The sequence below is a fragment of the Eublepharis macularius genome, chromosome 1, assembly GCF_028583425.1.
Source record: "Eublepharis macularius isolate TG4126 chromosome 1, MPM_Emac_v1.0, whole genome shotgun sequence".
Classification (NCBI taxonomy): domain Eukaryota; kingdom Metazoa; phylum Chordata; class Lepidosauria; order Squamata; family Eublepharidae; genus Eublepharis; species Eublepharis macularius.
Genome location: NC_072790.1, coordinates 179,001,949 through 179,022,912, shown reverse-complemented (window position 1 = coordinate 179,022,912; position 20,964 = coordinate 179,001,949).

The following is a 20,964-nucleotide window of genomic DNA, read 5'->3' as shown; positions in this document are numbered from 1 at the left end:
GCTGTCCCTTTCCTCAGGTTTCAGAGGGGGACAAACTAAAGAATTAGAAAGATAGAGCGGTCAGGGCATTCGGTTTACTGTTTACTGGTCTGACTATCCCTTTGATATGTAGATTGCTATTCTCAGGACTTCCTCCTCCTGACATCCTTCTTCTCACTCTTCTCTTCCTGGCTTTGTTCCAGGCACTCTCTCTCCTTCTCCTCCCTCCATCTTGCAACCATGGATGTAGGACTTGTCCTAGCATCCGTGTGCATCCTTAGACTAAATAGGTAGATAGGACCTGGCCCTCCTCCTTTCCTATCAGAGTATGTAGTTCCTACAATAAAGACCTCTTATTTCCTTTCTAAATATAAATAGGTGTATGTTTTGTTATTTTCTTTCCTGCACACCCACCAGCCAGCAGAACCAGCTCACAACCACCTATAATCACACTTCCACTGCTAAACGATAAACTCTGCTAGCAGCCCAAACATGGAGTCCTTTAGTTAAATAAATACATGCAATGTATTTATCATCTACAATGGTGCTTTTGCTCATGGCATTATTGGAGAAATAACACAAATGTATTCTGTGAATGAACAGTAGCATCTTCTCTGATTGCTGCCTTTCTGTTCTTCTAACTTTCCCTTGTAAAAAGCACCTTATGGCATTATTTCCCTCTGGGAACTGAATCCTTGCCTGGGAGAGGCCACGGGCTTTTTCTGGGGATTTCCTCTCTCAAATGGAGGTTTTATCTCTCAAATTGAACTATACATCCTTCCTTCCCTATGGATCCACCTGTTAAAAAAGCATCCAAACCCCTATCTGCAGCATCCCAAGAGTCTGGTAGGCACACAGATCCTAAGGGCATGTCACAGTCTGCCATATGGCTAACGGTGTTCACTGTCTGTCCTTCTTAGGGATGAGGCAGGTGGTTGTGACTGGGATATGTAAAAGAAAAAGAATTATTATAATTTTGGATCCAGGCATTGGAAAGGGGGGATTTTTACCATGATTGCTTATTTCAGGGTAGGACATTACTGGTTTGAGATTCAGATCCATGTCGTTTTCTGGGGTCCAGAGTTTGGAACCATTATTTTCACTAGGGAATGTATACAAGGGTCTTGGGCAGCTGTTTATAAAGATAATGGCACCAAACTTGAACAGAACACAGTAATCTAAAGATATCTCCCCCAAATTTCAAGCAGACTGAACAAAGGGGGTCAATTTTACAGACCCAAAAGTGCCTCTCTGTGCAGCTGTATTTCTCTCTACTGATTCTTAAAATGGCAGCCAAATGGCAGCCTAGCAGGAGAGTGCCAGCTGGCCACGGACACTTCTTTTAAAAAAACTGTCTGCATTCATTCCATTTTCCTACTCTTACAGTGACTGGCAATATTTTTTTAAATTTCTGCTGAAAACTGTGTTTGCCATGCTTCCTTTTTGTAGTCTTTTGTTTGCTTCCTTTCACAAAATGAAGGTTTCCTTTACAGAAATACCATCCCCTCCCCATTGAGTAAACAGTGGCTGGGATCTGCCTTGCATGAGCCACTGCATAGAAAATCTGTAATATCTTTTAAAAAGAGCTTAGGATACCAACTATGCTGGGTATAATTTTAGAGGAAATATTTAGTAATTCCACTTTATTATACTTTGATTTTTTTTTGTAGAGACTGGTATGCCACATACTTTCTTTTTTCTGTTGTTGTTTTGGTGTATTTATAAATTGGATAAATGCATGTATTTGTGTTTTGGACTGTGATTAATTAATAATCATTTTTTTCCTTTGCACAGTAAGTTTGTCAGCTCCTGAAAGAATTTTAAAAACTTGGTATCGAGGAGAGTCTGGAAATGGACCTTTCTTAGCTCACCTGACCACTTGTGCCATGCTGATAATGTGCTGCCCAATACACTCTGTGGTTACTATATTTGACTGGATGATTGCTCCCCACAGTTAAAAGATAAAAGAGATTCAAGTTATTTACTTTACTTTACTTTACTCTTCATCCCACTTTTCTTGCTGGGACTCAAGGCAGATAATAGAATATAAAAAGCCAATGCAATAAAACAGGACAAGACATCCAATGAACAATACCATAGGAGTAGGATTACAGAATTAGAAAAGATAGTTCCTCCTTCATCACTTTAATCTGCTCTGTCTTGCATATGCAAAGGATAAAAATGGCAATTTCTTCTCCAGTATCACTAATATGGTAAAATATAAGTAAGGTATGTCTTCCAAAGTTTACAAATCACAAATTATTTTTAAATAAAAAATGAGAAACAGAAACTGTGTGTTAACTTGTAAGAGATGAGTGATACAGAGGATTTGACACTACATTATACAGTGTCACTTGTCTGATGATCAAGAATGGGTATGAACAAGAGATTCATACTCGACATGAGATTTGGAAACCTCTTTGATGAGACAGTGTCTAGTATTTTTCTTCACTTTCTGATACATACCTTTGGTTCATTTCTCACATTCATGTCAACAGAGTAAACTCATTATGAGATGACTTCCCCCTGTTTTCACAATGTGGCAAAAGTGAAGTCTTACTACATGAGGCCAGTAGCAGGCAATGACAAACCACCTCTGTTAGTTGTCAGAGGGGCCAGATCACGCAAGCTTGCATTCTTAGGATATCAGCCAGGAATGAAGGCGTATAGATTTGCCAATGGTGGAAATGTATTAAGCTTCAGCAGATCAGCTGAGTTTTGTGAAGGTTTAGGATGGCAAAAGGTACATGCCAATGATTTGCCTCAATCAGTATTGGTGCCACTATCTACAGATGCAGAAAGCAATTTAGAGGTTAAACAGGAAGTGCAAGCTCCGGCACAAGCTACCTCTGATAGTAGGCAATGTCCAATACCAGCACCTAGGCAAACTCCAATACCAGCGCCCAGGGTATCTTCAAGGATAAATAAGGGTGTACCGCCTCAGAGGTATTCTCCTTCTGCAAATATGGTTATCTCTAAATGCAGGAGAGAGAAAGAGCTGGTTGGAAGCTATGGAGGCGGAATATGAGTCTCTGATAAGTAACAAGGTGTTTACTATTACAGAGCTGCCGGAAGGGAAAAAGGCTCTTAGTTGCAGATGGATATTTACTGTAAAAAATAAGCCTGATGGAAACAAACAATATAAGGCAAGGTTGGTGACGAGAGGTTTTGCTCAAGTTGAAGGGCAAGATTACAATGAGTGTTTTGCACCAACTGTGAGAACGGAAACCATTAAAGCAGCACTTACAGTAGCGGCCAGAAAAGGTATGAGAATTTATCACTTTGATTTCCAAACTGCATATCTACATGCAGACATAAGTGAGGAATTATATATGATTCAAATACCTGGGTTTCTGTGTGGCAAGCCACAACAAGTATTGAAACTAAAGAAAGCCTTATATGGGTTAAAACAAAGTGCTCATGCATGGAGTGTATGTGTAACAAATGCATTGAAGCAGCATGGATTCAAGCAAAGCATCCTGATCCATGTCTGTATGAGGTTAATCTACAAGGGAAAGTGTGCAAACTGCTAATTTATGTAGATGACGTCTGTTTTTTTTACTGTTCAAAGTCTGAATTGAATTGGTTCATGAATACTATCCAAGGTCTGTTTAGGATGAAACATTTAGGACCCATTCAACACTATCTGGGTGTACAAGTGTCCAGAAATGAGAATGGATGGTATGAATTGTGTCAGAGAGACAAAATAGAACAGATATTAATAAAATACAATATGTCTGATGCATACTGTGTAGACACACCAATGACAACCAGTTTCTGCAAGGAACCAGATAATGTTTATGCATAAAGCATTGTATCAATCACTGGTAGGATCATTGTTGTATGTGGCAGGATGGACACATCCTGATATATGTGTTGCAGTAAACTGGCTCTGTCAGAAAAATGCCAATCCATACAAAAGGGATTGGGAAGCTGCTAAAAGAGTACTGAGGTATTTAAAAGGTACTATGGATTACAAATTAGTTCTGAGGGCAAACACAAATGAGGCACTATTTGCATATAGTGATGCAAGCTGGGGTGATCATGCTGATTCCAAGTCAACCTCAGGGTTTGCAATATATGTGTTTGGAGCATTGATACACTGGAAAACCATTAAACAAACACATGTGTCCACAAGCTCGTGCGAGGCCGAATATTCTGCCTTAAGTGACTGTGTTATACAGCTTGAATGGTTTCATCAGTTATTAAAGGATATGTCTGTAAAATGTACACAACCTGTAACAATCATGTGTGACAATACAGCAGCACAGAAATTAGCAGGAGACCAAGGTGTACGTACTCGTAGCAAGCATATCAATAGAAGGTATCAGAACGTATGGGAAGCAGTGCAAAAAGGGAATGTAAACATTGAGCACTGTAACTCAGAACAAAATGTAGCTGATGTATTCACAAAGTGTTTATCTACTGAAAAATATGTGAAACTCAGGGGAGAACTATGTCTGACATGCTGAAGTCTTGAGAGGCGTGTCAGAGTGTGAAAATAACTCTGGCAAGATTCAGATATTGTCAGATCATTCTAATCTAAATGACAGCTAAGTCATATGATCATCCAAGGTTGCAAGGTTGCATCAGCCAGATGTGCTGACTGCAAAGATAAAAGCTGATTGAATGTAAGTTGTATAAATGTACTCTATGTACAGTGTATTGTGTGCCTGCATAGGTATCAGAGTTTGGCGAAGCACTTTGTTGCTCTGATTTGTAAAGGCTATTGGACTGTGTATATATATCTCTGTAAATAAATCTGTATATAGTTCACCTTACTTTGGTGTGGTCTCTGCTGCATCTAACCTGCTAGCCAGTAAGCTGCTAGAAAGCTTTGCGTCATTAGTTTCTTGCTATGAAAACCCCACCGGGATCACCATAAGTCAGCTATAACTTGAGGGCACTCTCCACCACCACTACATGGGGCACATGGAAAACAGCTGAGAAAAAAAGTGACAGGGAAAAGCATTTATGTGCAATCAACTAGCATCATCTATGTATCTATATATATAAAGACAAGTGTCCTCCTGATTGACTCATCAATGCCCAGCCCAAACCTCTAGACCTAGAAATGTGAAACTTGGGGAGAACATTCCTTTCGTGATGTAGAGGCTCAATAAGAAGGGATTTTAAGAAACTCGCCCCCTAAGGGGGTAAAAAGGGGTAAAATGTGTTTTCTCATAGAGATACAGCTTCCCTGTGTGGCTGGCAGTCTTCTCCTCTCCGTGTCCCCGCCAGCTGCCAACTCAGCCACTCTTCCCTTAGGTCATTTGTATATGCGGCCTGATTGGCCATCACCCCAACATTCTAAAGAGTATGCAGTTTCTGTTGGGAGTCACTGACTGTGTCCTGAGGTAAAAATACACCTCCCAGTCTTCCCCTTTAGGGTTGCCAATCTCCCTGTGGGGCCTGGCTTTCCTGTGTGGCTGGGAAGCTGATGTGTCAGCTGTGGAACTCTGTGCTCTGAGGTACAAATCAGGTAAAGGAAACTGCAGACAGTTGAAGAAAGACAGTACAAGACTCTTGAAAAGGGATTTTATATAAAAGTCAGTGTGGCAACTGAGTTTTTTCAATGTTCATGGGGAAATGGTGCACGACCTTTCTAGGGGCCATTTCAATGCAAACCTCTCACATGAACCTACCAAAGTGCCCACCACACCACCCCTCCCTCAGTTCAACACCTCACACCTCTTGCAGCCATCACCTCTTACTACCCACAAGAAGCCTCCTGGCAGACATTATGCAAGATATACTGATGCTAAAAGGAGGAAGCAACTTAGAGATGCGGCAAAGAAATATGCACATCATACTCCTGCGGTGCACTGAGCAGCAGTGGTCAAGTACCAGCAAGTCCTGAGTCTAAGGGAAAGGTGGTAATCCCTGCAGGCTTGGGCACAGCAGTGATGACCCTAGCAGACCTAAAAGCCATGATATACCCTGATATTGCCACTATCGCGGAGAAATCCATGAACTGCCTGTGCAAGCGTGCCATTCTGACTCCCCAGAATGACAAGGCTGCCATCATTAATGAAACACTGCTTAACTCCCTTGAACAGGCAGAAATGGAGTACAGATCTATGGACTCAGTGGTGCAAATGGATGATGTGGTCCACTACCCCATGGAGTTCCTCAACACACTCAACCCTCCTGGCTTCCCGGCCTACAAGCTTCTCCTTAAAGTGGGAGCTCCAGTGATGCTGCTCAACCCACCCAAACTCTGCAATGGCACCAGACTGTGAGTGAAAGCCCTCCACAAGAGTGTCATCGAGGCCACATTGTTCACCAGGAGTGCTCGTGGATAGTCGGTATTCATACCACACATATCACTCATACCATCAGAGAACCCCTTTGAATTTAAGAGACTGCAGTTCCCCCTCAAGGCCTGCTTTGCTATGACAATCAACAAGTCTCAGGGGCAGACATTGAAGGTGGCAGGAATTGACTTGAGGGAGGACTGCTTCTCACATGGGCAGTTCTATGTGGCCTGCTCCAGAGTGAGCTTACCCAGCAGCCTGGTGATCCTAGCACCTGAGGGGAAAACCACCAATGTGGTCTACAAAGAGGTCCTTCAGTAGAAAATAACCGGTTGAAAGTATTTTTCACTTTATTTATTGCACTATGATCTTTTCCTTTTAAAAATCTTTTCAATAAATGTTACATTTCGAAATTCACTTCATCAGTTTTAGGCATCAACATGCTTTGCTTTATTCAAACACCTTTGTGAAGCTCGGGCACTATGCTATTATCCTACAAGACCAATTCAACCCCCCCTCCCCAACCAAAACATGTTACATACCCATAAATATTATAACTGGATTTAAAGTAGTTAAAAAACCTACTGTGGTAGGTTTTTTCCCTTGTCTAGCTGAGGACACCTGGATTTTATGTGTTCTTCTTCCTGACAGTGATAACATGTAATCATTCCTCTCCTGAATGTGGTTGGAGTGTCCTGCCTTGCTGGGTTGGTTTTTGATGGCTCAACTTTTCCTTGAGGGGCCCAGACTTTATTCTTTTTAATGGGGAGTTGTAGTAAATCTCCTCCCATGTCCCCTTCAATTTCATCTAGCACAGTGGCAGCCTCTTCCACTGTCTGGAGCTTCTTATTTCTCAGGAATCATCTTAATTGGGAAGGGACTTGCCTGTAAAACTGCTCTACCTCTATCAAGTTCTTCAGTTCCTGGAAAGTGTTCACTTTGCTCCCCTCAATCCATCTATGGAGAGCTCTGTCTAACCAACATCCCAGTTGGGAATAAGTCTCTCCCAGTTTCCTCCTGATCTCTCTAAAAGCCTTTCTGCTTTGCTCTGCTGTCAGGCCAAAATGAATTCTGACCCTTTCTTTAAACAGCTGGTAATCTGAGGTTTCCTCATCCCTCATCTCTGCATAGATTTCACTTAACTGTCCACATATCTGTGGGTGTAAATACAACATTCTAGCATCATCAGGAATTTGTAAATTTGCATGTTCTTTCAAAACTAAATAAAAATGCTTCCACGTTATCTCCCTTCTGATAATGGGGAAATTTCTTTTGCTCTACTGAGGAGATTCCCTCACTTCTATGTGGAATTGGTATCGGTAATGTTTGCATCCTTAAAGTAAACGTATCTTTCTCATGTTCTCTGTCAGCCTCTCTCTGTGCCATTTCAACCTCTCTTTGTGCCATTTCAGCTTCTCTCTGTCTCTCAGCCATTCTCTCTTCTGCCTGAATTTTGGCTAACTGAATTTGTTGTTCTTTTTCTGCCTCTACTCTGGCTTTTTCTTTTTCTTTTTCTGCCTATATTCTTGCTAGTTCAACCTTCATTCTCATTATTTCCAACTCCTGACTAGGATTCTCTTCCCTAGCCGCTTCTGGTGCCTGAGTATCTCCCTGTGCCTCTTTATTCCTCCATCTAGTGGCCATTTCTGACAGAAATTTTTCAGAATTACTTCACAAAATATTACTTTAGACTAGAGTAAGATATTGTTGTTGTTTAGCGGTGGGAACAATTGTGGGTGTGCTTTTCGGATCACACAGCTGCCACCAATTAATATGCCACAAACCCACATCCAACTCAGGCTTAGGCTGACCTTCTCCTACCCTGAGGTAAAACTTCTCCTCTTTAAGCCTGTGAAGCTGTATACTGGGCTGGGAAGCCTCTGGTAGCATGGTTGATGTTAAGCCTCAACTTTCCTTCTTGTCCCACCCTTAAGGATTATTACAAATGGTTACCCAGCCTAGTCTTATTAGGGAACAGATCAGGGGTTTGCACTTCCCTTTAGCAGAAACTGGCACACACAAGGCTTGGGGAGGTTCAAAATGTAACTGAAGGTTTATTTACAGTAGATAAAATGAGAGGCCAGGTAGGCAGATGTTTGAACTTAAGTAACAGAAAGGTTTTTATACAGCAACTTCACTGGTGTGAGACACAAAACACTTGGTTTAACACTAGGTTGCTGGCTTCTTTCAGAGGTTGACACTGCTTCACAGATGTTACACTTTATATACTCAAACCCAAACACAGCACAACTTTCCCTCCTCTCCAGACTTAAGGGTGCTCCACTGAGACAAACCCTTGCTAGGATACCGGGCAGGTGTTATAGTTATGAGTAGGGGTGTGCAAGCCAAAAATTTTCGGCTAAAGCCAAAAGCAGAAAGCCGAAAGAGGATTCTCTTTCGTATAAGCCGAAAGCCGAAACGGCCAGCCGTTTCGGCTTTCGGCTTTCGGCTTACTTTCGGCTTTTTCAATGGGAAAATGCCTCCGGCGTCTTCCCGGACGTCTGGGGGAGGCATTTTCCCACTGAATCAGCCCAAAATTGGTGGGGACCTTCCTCTAACCCCTCTCTACAAACCCCCCAAGTTTCAGACCGATTGGACTTTGGGGGGCCATGTTATGGCCCCCCAAAGCAGGTCCCCCTATCCTCCCATAAGAAAGCGAAGGAGCAGCATATTGTTAGCATGCTGCTGCTCATCTTCCTCATTATTTCCTATGGGGAAAAATGAAGAAGCAGGCTTCCTTTGCCAGGGGTGGCATTTTGCATGCAAAATGCCCCCTTACCCTCAGGGGCCCTTCTCCCACCCTTCCTCCCACCCCCCACCAAGGCTCAGCCTGCTCCCACTTGGGGGGGCATTTCATGGCCTCCCCAAGTAGGTGCTCTGCTCTCATCTCTACCACTGACAGCTGGGGGAGGCTTGTCTTGCCAGGGGTGGCATTTTGCATGCAAAATGCCCCCCAACCCTCTGGGGCCCTTCTCCCACCCCCACCAAGGCTCAGCCTGCTCCCACTTGGGGGGGCCATTTCATGGCCTCCCCAAGTAAGTCCTCTCAGCCCCTAAAGTCCACCCCTTACAGCCCCACACAAACCCAATTCCCACCCAGCTGCCACACACAGACCCAAATCCCCACATTAGCCCCTCACAGACCCAAATCCACCCCCACCTGCCCCACACCCATAACCCCAGGAACAGGCTGGCAAAGGCCAGCCCTCTCCCTTTGTTCCCTATGCTGGGAACTTCTAAACTCTCTTTCCCTGGGCAATTCTGCACAGCCCAGGGGTGCCACAATGGTGGGCACACTTCTGAGTGCCAGCTGGTCCCTGTGAAAGAGCACCTGAACCACAGACACCCTCCCTCAAATTCCCCCACCACCTACAGAGATGGCTGGCCAGCCAGCCCCATTGTTCCCTATGATGGGAACCAACTGCACAACAAAGAATAAAACAAGAACAACACAAAATAAAGTTTTTAAAAAATTATTTTCTCCCTTCCAAAGTACAAGTAGGCAAAGCATTATGACACATTACACCAGCAGTCCCCCACACAGAAAAATAACACAACTCACTTAACATCAGAGAATCACAAAGCACGATTCCTGTCAAAAACACTTTATTTCTTGAACAGCTTTAGGTTACACAGCAGGGGGGAACACCAAAGGGCATGGCAGCACTATCTTACACAAAAAAAAAACAGCTTTAGGTTACACAGTAGGAGGGCACAACAGGGCATGATAGCAACGTACTACAAAAAATAATACAACCCACTTCACCGTTTTTGACAGTAATTGTGTTTGTGTGATTCTCTGATGTGAAGTGAGTTGTGTTATTTTTGTGTAGTACACTGCTTTCCTGCTCTGTTGTGCCTTCCTACTGTGTGACCTAAAGCAGTTACAGAAATAAAGTGCTTTTGACAGCAATTTTTTGGGGTGATTCTTTAATGTGAAGTGAGTTGTGTTATTTTTGTGTAAGATACTGCTTCCATGCCCTTTGGTGTCCCCCCCCCCCGCTGTGTAACCTAAAGCTGTTCAAGAAATAAAGTGTTTTTGACAGGAATTGTGCTTTTGTGATTCTCTGATGTTAAGTGAGTTGTGTTATTTTTGTGTAAGATAGTGCTGCCATGCCCTTTGGTGTTCCCCCCTGCTGTGTAACCTAAAGCTGTTCAAGAAATAAAGTGTTTTTGACAGAAATCGTGCTTTGTGATTCTCTGATGTTAAGTGAGTTGTGTTATTTTTCTGTGTGGGGGACTGCTGGTGTAATGTGTCATTATGCTTTGCCTACTTGTACTTTGGAAGGGAGAAAATAATTTTTTTAAAGCTTTATTTTGTGTTGTTCTTGTTTTATTCTTTGTTGTGCAGTTGGTTCCCATCATAGGGAACAATGGGGCTGGCTGGCCAGCCATCACTGTAGGTGGTGGGGGAATTTGAGGGAGGGTGTCTGTGGTTCAGGTGCTCTTTCACAGGGACCAGCTGGCACTCAGAAGTGTGCCCACCATTGTGGCACCCCTGGGCTGTGCAGAATTGCCCAGGGAAAGAGAGTTTAGAAGTTCCCAGCATAGGGAACAAAGGGAGAGGGCTGGCCTTTGCCAGCCTGTTCCTGGGGTTATGGGTGTGGGGCTGCTGGGGGTGGATTTGGGTCTGTGCGGGGCTAATGTGGGGATTTGGGTCTGTGTGTGGCAGCTGGGTGGGAATTGGGTTTGTGTGGGGCTGTAGGGGGTGGAATTTGGGGGCTGAGAGCACCTACTTGGGGAGGCCATGAAATGGCCCCCCCAAGTGGGAGCAGGCTAAGCCTTGGTGGGGGATGGGAGGAGGGGTGGGAGAAGGGCCCCTGAGGGCTGGGGGGCATTTTGCATGCAAAATGCCACCCCTGGCAAGACAAGCCTCCCCCAGCTGTCAGTGGTAGAGATGAGAGCAGAGCACCTACTTGGGGAGGCCATGAAATGCCCCCCCAAGTGGGAGCAGGCTGAGCCTTGGTGGGGGGTGGGAGGAAGGGTGGGAGAAGGGCCCCTGAGGGTAAGGGGGCATTTTGCATGCAAAATGCCACCCCTGGCAAAGGAAGCCTGCTTCTTCATTTTTCCCCATAGGAAATAATGAAGAAGATGAGCAGCAGCATGCTAACAATATGCTGCTCCTTCGCTTTCTTATGGGAGGATAGGGGGACCTGCTTTGGGGGGCCATAACATGGTCCCCCAAAGTCCAATCGGTCTGAAACTTGGGGAGTTTGTAGAGAGGGGTTAGAGAAAGGTCCCCACTAATTTTGGGCTGATTCGGTGGGAAAATGCCTCCCCCAGGCGTCCGGGAAGACGCCGGAGGCATTTTCCCATTGAAAAAGCCTAAAGCCGAAACGTTTCGGCTTTTTTTCTTTCGGCTAGCCGAAACGTTTCGGCTTAGCCTGAAACGTTTCGGCTAACCTGAAAGAAGCCGAAACACTTTTGTTTCGGCTTTCTTTCGGCTTTCAGAAAGCCGAAATGCACATCCCTAGTTATGAGTTATAACCCTGTTCCTGGCACTGAAGGGGAGACTCCTTTCTACCCACTTCCTTGGCCCTCTATAATTCCCAGATCTCTTGAGTCTAAGCAGGAGTTAGTGCTGGTTCTCCCCACTTTAGTCCTAGGACTAAAAGTGTTTCACAAACATTATTTCCTCTCACAGAGGATTCTCTGGCTGACCCTCTCTGGTCTAAAGCCAGGCTCCAACTCTCTTTCACTCTCTTGTTTACTCTCCAAGTCCAACTGGCAGCTTCCCCAACATTCCATCCCCAACTGCCATTTCAGGCTAGCCACATTGGGGGTGGGGGGAGGAAACATGTCAATCTTACTTTCACTTCTGGAAATCTCAGCATCTGAAGCTGAGTCCGTCACAACATCATTTTAAAAAATTGCTTGGAACCTATCAGTTTTGATACTTTTGTGTCCTTTGAAATAACAACACGTCCATCTGTCTGTCTATCCATCCTTCCATTTACCACATGTTTAGCCTACACTTCATCCAAAGAGATGTATATTGTTCTCCCCTCCTCCACTTTATCTAGTTTATCTAGTTGTCTAGTTAGACTGAGAGAAGGTAAAAGATCCAAGGTAACCCACTGTAAGGTCTTCACTCTTATGAGGTATCTAGCCAAGATATGTTTCCATTTTTTCCATAGGAGAAGCAGCAACTTGCAAAGGTTCCATGATTCAGTAGTCTCTCCAGGCAATGACTGAATGCACAGAATGGGGGTGAGCACAAGTGTGCCAGCCCTACCTCTGCATGATTGGCAGCTTGTAAGCCTGGCATCTACATGTGGAGGAACTGTCCATTCCTACGTTCTACACCTGTGATCAGAAACATTGGAAAGCATGCCCCTGGTCACAGGGACAGAGGATATATATGGACACTTTCTCCACTAGTCAGTGCCATGCTCACAATTACTTGGAGGTGGTGGGGCAGTGCACTCATGCCTGCTCCTACTCATCATGCATTCAGTTAACACATGGAGGGGTCATGTAATAGAGATAAAGACTAGAGATAAAGGACATATACTGCATTGAGAAGATCTGAGGTCCAATCCCCAGTGTTTCCAATTAAAGGCTGTTTGCCTGAAACCTGAAGAGCCACTGCCAATCAGAACAGACAAGACTAAACTTGATGAGCCAATGGTCTGACAATGAAATGCAGTGCTATTACATTTACTAAGGAATTTAATGTGAAAAAATTGTTGCTAACAACTTTAAGCTCACAGTTTTACTTACTAAAATGTATGAAGTATTTTTTTGCCATTTAAAAGATGCAAGTTCAACATTGAAATGTGAAGAGCATTAAACTTTATTATATCCATAAGGAAACAGAAATATGCGGCAGAGATGTTCAGACACATGAGACCAGCTCCAAGTGTTTGTAATACCACACAAAGTTTCTTAGAACTATTCAAATATATTTTATTATAACTATGCTTAATTTGGCTTTTTCTAGCCAGGTTTCTTTGTAGACAGGGAGTGAGCAAGGGTGCTCACTGTTGAGATTGTGATAAATAAGGCCAATTCTAACCATTTTGGATGAATGGATCATAACTAATTAGAGCCAGTTTGGTGTAGTGGTTAAGAGTGCGGGACTCTAATCTGGAGAACCGGGTTTGATTCCTCACTCCCCCACTTGAAGCCAGCTGGGTGTCCTTGGGTCAGTCACAGCTTCTAGCTGTCTCAGCCCCACCCACCTCACAGGGTGTTTTGTTGTGGGGATAATAATAACATACTTTGTAAACCATTCTAAGTGGGTGTTAAGTCATCCTGAAGGACGGTATATAAATCGAATGTTGTTGTTGTTGTTGTTGTTGTTAATAATAATGATGATGATGATGGAGTGATCTGCATTCAGACAATCACACTAATCATAGTAAGGCATGATTTTGTGTTACGTCTGAACTGAGCCTACATGTAAATATGGAGTTCAATATCATATTTATGTGATGGAAGTGTAATTGTTTATAAAATGTTATATATTTGGCATTTCATTCCTATAATGCTAAAAAAATTATCCTAACCTTGTTGATCAATCAGTGCTGCAGAAGTGATTCCCTAAGAGCAGGAACACTTCATTTATACTGAGGATATTAGACAGAGAAAACAGATCCAACATGTGATGTTGGTTTGTTCAGTCAATTCTTTAACTGCATTTACCAGTTTTGTGAAAGGCATAGTCCTTCCTTCCCTTATATTGTAACTTAAGAGAGAAATTGTTGATTGATGCTAGAATTAGCATCTAGATGCCAGAATGGGCAACCTAGTCTCTTCTATCAATCAATATATGGTTGTCAAAAATCTGTACTTTAATGGAGATGAATAAAATTTCATATTTCAATTGAATCAGCAGGGGCTCTGTTCCAATGCTTATATTTTATGACACTTGATCTATGAATTTATGATTCATTAGATTTTGGAATAATAAATTTTTGAAACGATATGTGAAAGTATATATTTTGTGCTAGTAGTGCAAGTGATCATGTCATATTACTAGCAAGATTTCAGCCAGGTGGTAGTAAGAATCTTTTAATCAAATTGCTACTCGATTGACATGTCAGAGTATACGAGTACTACCGAAGTATGAAGTCCAGTTCTCATGAGTGACAAATGGTCACCTCAGTATTTTCACACTCGTTCATGACTCTTTGTTTCTAGGTCTGTTAATTATGGTTGTCTTTACCCTTTTTACAGCACAACCCTAAGCAGAGCTATACCCTTCTATGGCCATTGAAATTACTGGATTTAGAAGGATGAGTCTCTGCTTAGACTTCTGTAATAGAGTCTGCATAGGTCTCCCTTCAGCATCAACTCAGAGACTCCAGTTGGTGCAGAATGGTGCAGCAAATTTGCTATCAGGAATTAGGCAGAGCATGTATAGTATTTCCATTCTGCAGTCACCTCACTGGCTACCCATCAGTTACCAGGCTCAATTCAAGATATTAGCTATCATATACAAACCCCTTCATGACCTTCATCCCTCATATCTGCAGGATCACTTCTCTCCCTATGCTACACTGTGGCAGCTTCATTTATCTGAACAGGGCCTTCACAGGTGCCACCTTGTAAATGGATAAAATTAACTGCCCATACACGTTCATTCTATGTTAAGGCCCCCTCCTTATGGAATGGATTACCTGATAAGATTAGGATGGCTCCTGGCTTTCCACAAACTGTGCAGAAGAGCTTTTTTGCACAAGTAGGACAGCTATATTGTAAGGAAATGATTCAAAGAGATGCATTGGTAAAAAGATTAAAGACTATAGATTACACTACTATAAACTGCTGGTGGAATTATCTACTGGGTAATTTAATATGTCATGCTTTATTACTTATGCTTTGTTTCAGTATTGTTTCAGCTCTATGTCGGATTTCTCCTGTTTTCAAATTTCTACAAATTTTGCAACATAACTTATTGCTCTGTTATTGAATGTCCCAGTGTTGATCATATTGACTTACATCATGTAATCCACCTTGAGTCTCAGTGAGAAAGACAGATTATAAATAATGTAAATAAATAAATAAATTGTGCTGTTAGTTTCCCTTTAAAGAAAACCAGCCAAGCAAACTGCTGAACTACTAGATGATGAAAGCCTGAGAGGACAAGGGAATGAGGACAGGGAGATCATTGATAAGCTGGATAAAGTCTCTGTGTCTGTCAGTATTGTGCAAGATATTGGGTAAATGCCAGTTCCCGAACCTTTTTTTCCAGCAAGATTCTGGAAAGAATTTAGTCAAATAGATGGGTCCAATAAGGAGCTCACGGGCTGACAAATTAAAAACTAACAAATCTCTGCTTTGGATATACATCCAAGAAGTTTTAAGGAAGAATTGCTTGGGGGCTTTCACATGGCATTGGATTGGCCACTGCTGGAAACAGGATGCTGGGGTAGATGGTCTGATCTAGCATGGCTACTCTTTTAGCCATGATGCAGATCAAAAGCCACCTTATGCTTACTTCACTGAACATTACAAGTGCACCTTAAAGTTTGCCCTTGTAACATACTTTGGTAATGCTTGTGTACTTTGTCATACCAATGAAGTGTCTTTGAAATGAACTGAAGTTCATTCAGATGGCATTTGTGTCTGTTCACCTTCCTTAAGAATTTTTTTCTTTAGAGCTTTACAGTCTCTTCTATGAATCAGCGGCAATATGGAAAAGACTTCAAAACAAACAAAGTATCCTGTCAATCTTCTTCCCTTTCATTTCAAGCCTCCCCTTTGAAGGGATCTCTTGGTGTTACAGGAAAATGCAGCTCAGAAAGAATTTGAGGAGGGAAAAAATACAAAGAAAGCTTAGACCTTTTATCTTGTCTACAAGCTCCCAAATGCAAATCACTTTAATTACTCTTTGAACATTGACAACGTGATTTTCTGACCACTGATAAACTGCAAAACAATTCTGCTTTCTACCTTCAGTTTGCTTGAAAGCAGTTTAGCAACTAATATTAAAAAGGCAATGCACTTGCAGGACACCAGTAATAGAAATAGGGGTTTGCAGAGCGATAAGTAGGAGTATGCATCCAGAGAGAATCTAATGAAAATCTGAACAGATCCAATTATTTAATATTGTTAGAAACTACATTCAGAAAAGATAAGAGAAAGTCATTAACAGTCTATATTAGGGTGGGGGGCTAATTTATGCTGCTTCTATTCTACCAGGTATGAGGCAGTCAGAAGGCTGTGAAAGGAGAGAGTAACTCAACAGAGACACTGTCCACCCAGAAGAGTTTGCCAGTGTTCCTGCTGAACAGGATCATCCAGACTAGATTTCATATACACAGGGGCTCCACTATTCACCAAACAAAGTGGCTTGAGGAAGGTTTTGTGATTCTACAGTATATAAGCATGGGTCCTATATGTATCAGAAATTTCATTAGTAGAGCTATACTGGCTGTGAGGCAGTGATCTGGAGCAAAATTTTGCTTTTACCCGTTGGCAAGAAGGCATAGCTGTACAGCCTGAGGAGAGAGACAGCTCATGTACTTTGGAGACTAGGAAAGATAGAGGCAGAGATCCAGACTACTTCATCTGAGTAATAGGCAGCTTTCCTTCTTTGCAGGTGGTGGCAATAGAGAAAGAGCCTTAAACGGTAAAGGGATACTGGCAGGAAACTCCCTCCAGTGACAGGCAGCTACTACTGTGGATGAACTAGGCAAATGCACAGTGCTTGTTCTAGCTGGCAGAAATCCAGATTTTTGGAAACTAGGGTGGCGGGACAGATGAAACACAGGCAGAAACTAAAGTTTTGCTCCCCTGTTGTGATAGTTGCCCTCCATTTTTCCTGAGCAAGATTTTTGCTGGAAGTCAGCTGAGCCAGGAGAAAATGTTGAAATCACCTGGGTGTAGTGAGGTAAGGCAGGGGCAGGGTTTAGTTCTCCTCACCCACACACTCCACTGTTGTTTAAAAATAAACATCCTGCCCCCTACTTGAATATCCCAGGAAAGGAGACAAACTCATTCACATGTCAGTTAATATCTTATGCTCCTGCATATAAGGATTTCTGGCCCCACTTTCTCCTGTCTTTGAAATCTGAAACACAAGATCCCACATGGAAGAAGTATAATTCCTGAGGATGTTATTTCAATTGGGAAGTAAATTAAAAAGTTATAGTCAAAAATGTTTGCACTAAACTTATTTAAAATAAAAAATAAAAACAGAAAAAAGACCTTAACCAGGGCCGTTTCCAGACGGCTTACCTGGCTCCGGAACGTTGCGCCATCTTGTGGGGAAAACGCGAAATATTGCGTTTTCTCACGCGAGTTTTGCGCGACGTCGCATGACGTCGCGCAAAACTCACGCGAGAAAACGCGATATTTCGCGTTTTCCCCACAAGATGGCGCAACGTTCAGGAGCCAGGTAAGCCGTCTGGAAACGGCCCAGGATAAGTACAGTAACAAAATCAGCAAAAATTACAAAAGACTGAAATTAAATCAAAAGCGTCTGCATAAAATGTCTGTGCAAATCTTTAGACATGGTTCCCATATGTATGTTCTCAGCAGTGGTGGGGAAGGGATGAAATAAGCAGTATAGGAGAATCATGCATATATCACACACACACATGCGCACGCGCACATTCTCGCACACCCAATATAGTTGTGGCACCATCTGCACTCTTTCTCTGTCTTTGTGGATTATAAAGTCAACACAAAAATAAAGCCGAAGGAGGGTTTGGAAGATCATGCTCAGGCAAAGGAACAGGAGCAATTTTACAAGAAGCTTTTAAAAAGTGATGGCATTTCAAAATTACCACTCTCATCATCATCAAAAGTGAAAGCCAAATGGAGAGAATCCTGCTTAGATAAAAACATCTGGGATTTTCTAGAAAGGTTGAAAGAATGTTGATAAAATTCGTAACATTTCTCAGTTATGCACACCAGTTTAGATTTTATATTTTTTTTAAATCAGTAATCTATACAATGCTATATATTTTCTGATGTTTAATTTTCATTTTTATGATGGAACTCGTTTGGTTGTAATATCTTTCTGCTGTTTATGGCATTTATACAGCATGTGTTGTTGTATACGTACCAATTGTTCAAGTAAGCTGCAATGGCCTGTGGTCAAACAACAATAAAGATTGATGTTTTTAGGGCTCAGCCAAAAGCAATCACTGCTTTTCATGAACAATTTCAGTACTGTAAAAAAGGCATCCCTCTTTCAGCAATTTTTCAATGAATGCTTGATGTGTTTGAAGTTGCCTGCCTATTCAGGAAGCATAGCCCTTGTTCTGAACTGAATCTGCCTGTCCTTGGTGATATTAGAATGTAGCCAAAGCTGATATTTGATGTCTGGGATCTCTCATGTGATGAACCAGGAATGAGAAAGCATTGTCCTCAGTCTTAGCTTCCTTTGGCCTCACTGACATTGCTGCTGCCGCTGCTGTTGTTATTAGTCCACCTTTCTCATTGAGATCCAAGGTGGATTACACAATGCAACTGAAAATATAGTCAACAGCTATGACATTCACTGAGCAAAGTACAATAATGACAACAGGAAATGTTAGCAAAAAATGGTGGGACTACTATTTAACAATGCAAAACCATCCAATTCATTGTGAGATACCCAGTCAGCTGGGATCACCAATGTGACTATTCTAGAAAGGAGAAAATACTGTAATTAAAATATTTTTGTCATATTAACATTTTGTTCATGGAGTTTTCAATTTTGAGAGGTCAATGGTGTATGGGAGGCACTTTTCATCTTTTCCCCTTCCCACTGCAGACTCTCTACATCATGAACAGTGTTTCCTGTGTGTTTCCTGAGCTTCTGGGAGACAAGCATTTCAGGGGGTGCAGCAACCTGTTTTTAGATGAGGAAAATACTTTTTTTAGATTAGGTACAACCCTTTGTGTGTGTGGGTAAATACACATACACTTGCATACAATGCCATTGCTGTAAAACAATGGCATTGTATACATAAGTAAATAATGAAGTCAAGGTTTTCTTGCTTGATACTTTGCTTACTTTCCTGCCTTTGCTGCAGAAGTCCTACTTCCCTTCAGCCTAACCTGATAAAATGCAGAGGAGATCCAGAGAAGTACAAATAGAGCTCTGTCCGTGTAGTGAGGTTTTCCTTCTTCATTCATACTGCAACCCTTTACACATGCACCAGCGTTCTTGAGGATCAAGTTCTCTCCGGAATAATGTGGGATTTACTGCAAGGATGTGGAATACGGATTTAATGAAAGAGATTTTATATACCATTTCTGTGCCTTTCAGTATTATACTTTCAGTATTATGCACTTTTACTATTCTCAGGAGCTATGGTAGTATTTGTAATGCAACTTGCAAGAAAATGAAACTTGAAACAAAAGGACCAAAGAAGAATGTATGGTAAACATGTTGATCACTGTGAGAACTGAGAATTAACAGTACAATGCTTGCTATATGGTAGAGATGCACCTGTCACACACACCTGCTGTATGATTTTAATACAGAAAGCTCTTTGTAAGAACTGCCTATGCAAAATGTAGCAATAGGAGCTTGTAGAAAAAGATAGAAACAATGTTGCTGAAAGAAAGAAGAATTTAGCTGTTAGCAAGTTAGAGCAGAGGAACTGTCCAAGGTTAACAGAACATACTAGAGAGGGAGAGATTGCTCTCCTCCCACGGAACTCGGAAGAAGCATCTCTGAAACCAAGCCCCCCCAAGGTTGCTGAAAGCGACATTGGGGCGCCAGTGGCTAGATTGCAAAATGTTACATTGGCCAAAGAAATGGACACGAATGGAAGAGTCTATACCAGAGATGTGTGGGAAAGGAAGTAAGATGTACCATCCTAGGAATATGCCAAGGACAGATAAGATAAGAGGATACTGGTGTTTCAAGTTTTTTCTTCCAATCAGAATACCCCCTAGACACTTGTATCATGACAGGTGGTCCCTCGCCTCTTCCAATGAGGGATCACTGTAATCTTCAAGTCAATTAGATAACAAATATTATAATTAACCAAAATGTATTAATTGCTTTGCATTGCTATTGTAGCTTTGATGAGCGCTGAGCACAAGGAGACCTTTTCCTCCTTGTGTAAAAATCATTCATCCATTGTTTAATAAACAATCATTTATTGCTTCAATCTACAGGACTCTGGTGTCTCTTATTGTGATTGGCTAGAGGCACAGGTTTGTGCTCAACAAGGATCTATAATGGGAGGTGGGATAGGAGAATCGGCAGAAACTAGAGACCCACCTCTTTGTGTGTGTTCTCCCTGAGGAATACCTTGTTTATTTCATTTATTCTTCCTTTCCTCCAAAAGATCTCAGAGTGCCTTATTTCAAAGTTTCCCATCAATCAGCTTACAGGCCATACTTGCTTCGCTTCAACAGCAGAACTGCTGACATGGCCTTGCATGGTCCATTCTCTGGTATGTCACCACGAACCACCACCATCACAATAGGTACTACTGCAATTCTTACTATATTCAAAAACACCATCAGGTCTATATGAGATGGTGTTAAGGTAGAATCTAGGTTCAGCATAATGCCCACAGGATGATCTTAGGCCTCTCACTCTAAACTACCTCACAGGTTGTTGTCAGGATAAAATGCAGAAGACAGAACCATGTATGCTGCCTGGAGATCCTTGGAGGGCATGTAGGATAAAAATGTAGTATATACATAGACAGATGGTGCCTGACAGAATATAAGCAAAAAATACACTACAATAGAACTGAAAAAAACTCTGTATGCGCTGTCTAAAATAACCTCTTTAATTCATTCCAACGGCAGCAGCAGATCAGTGA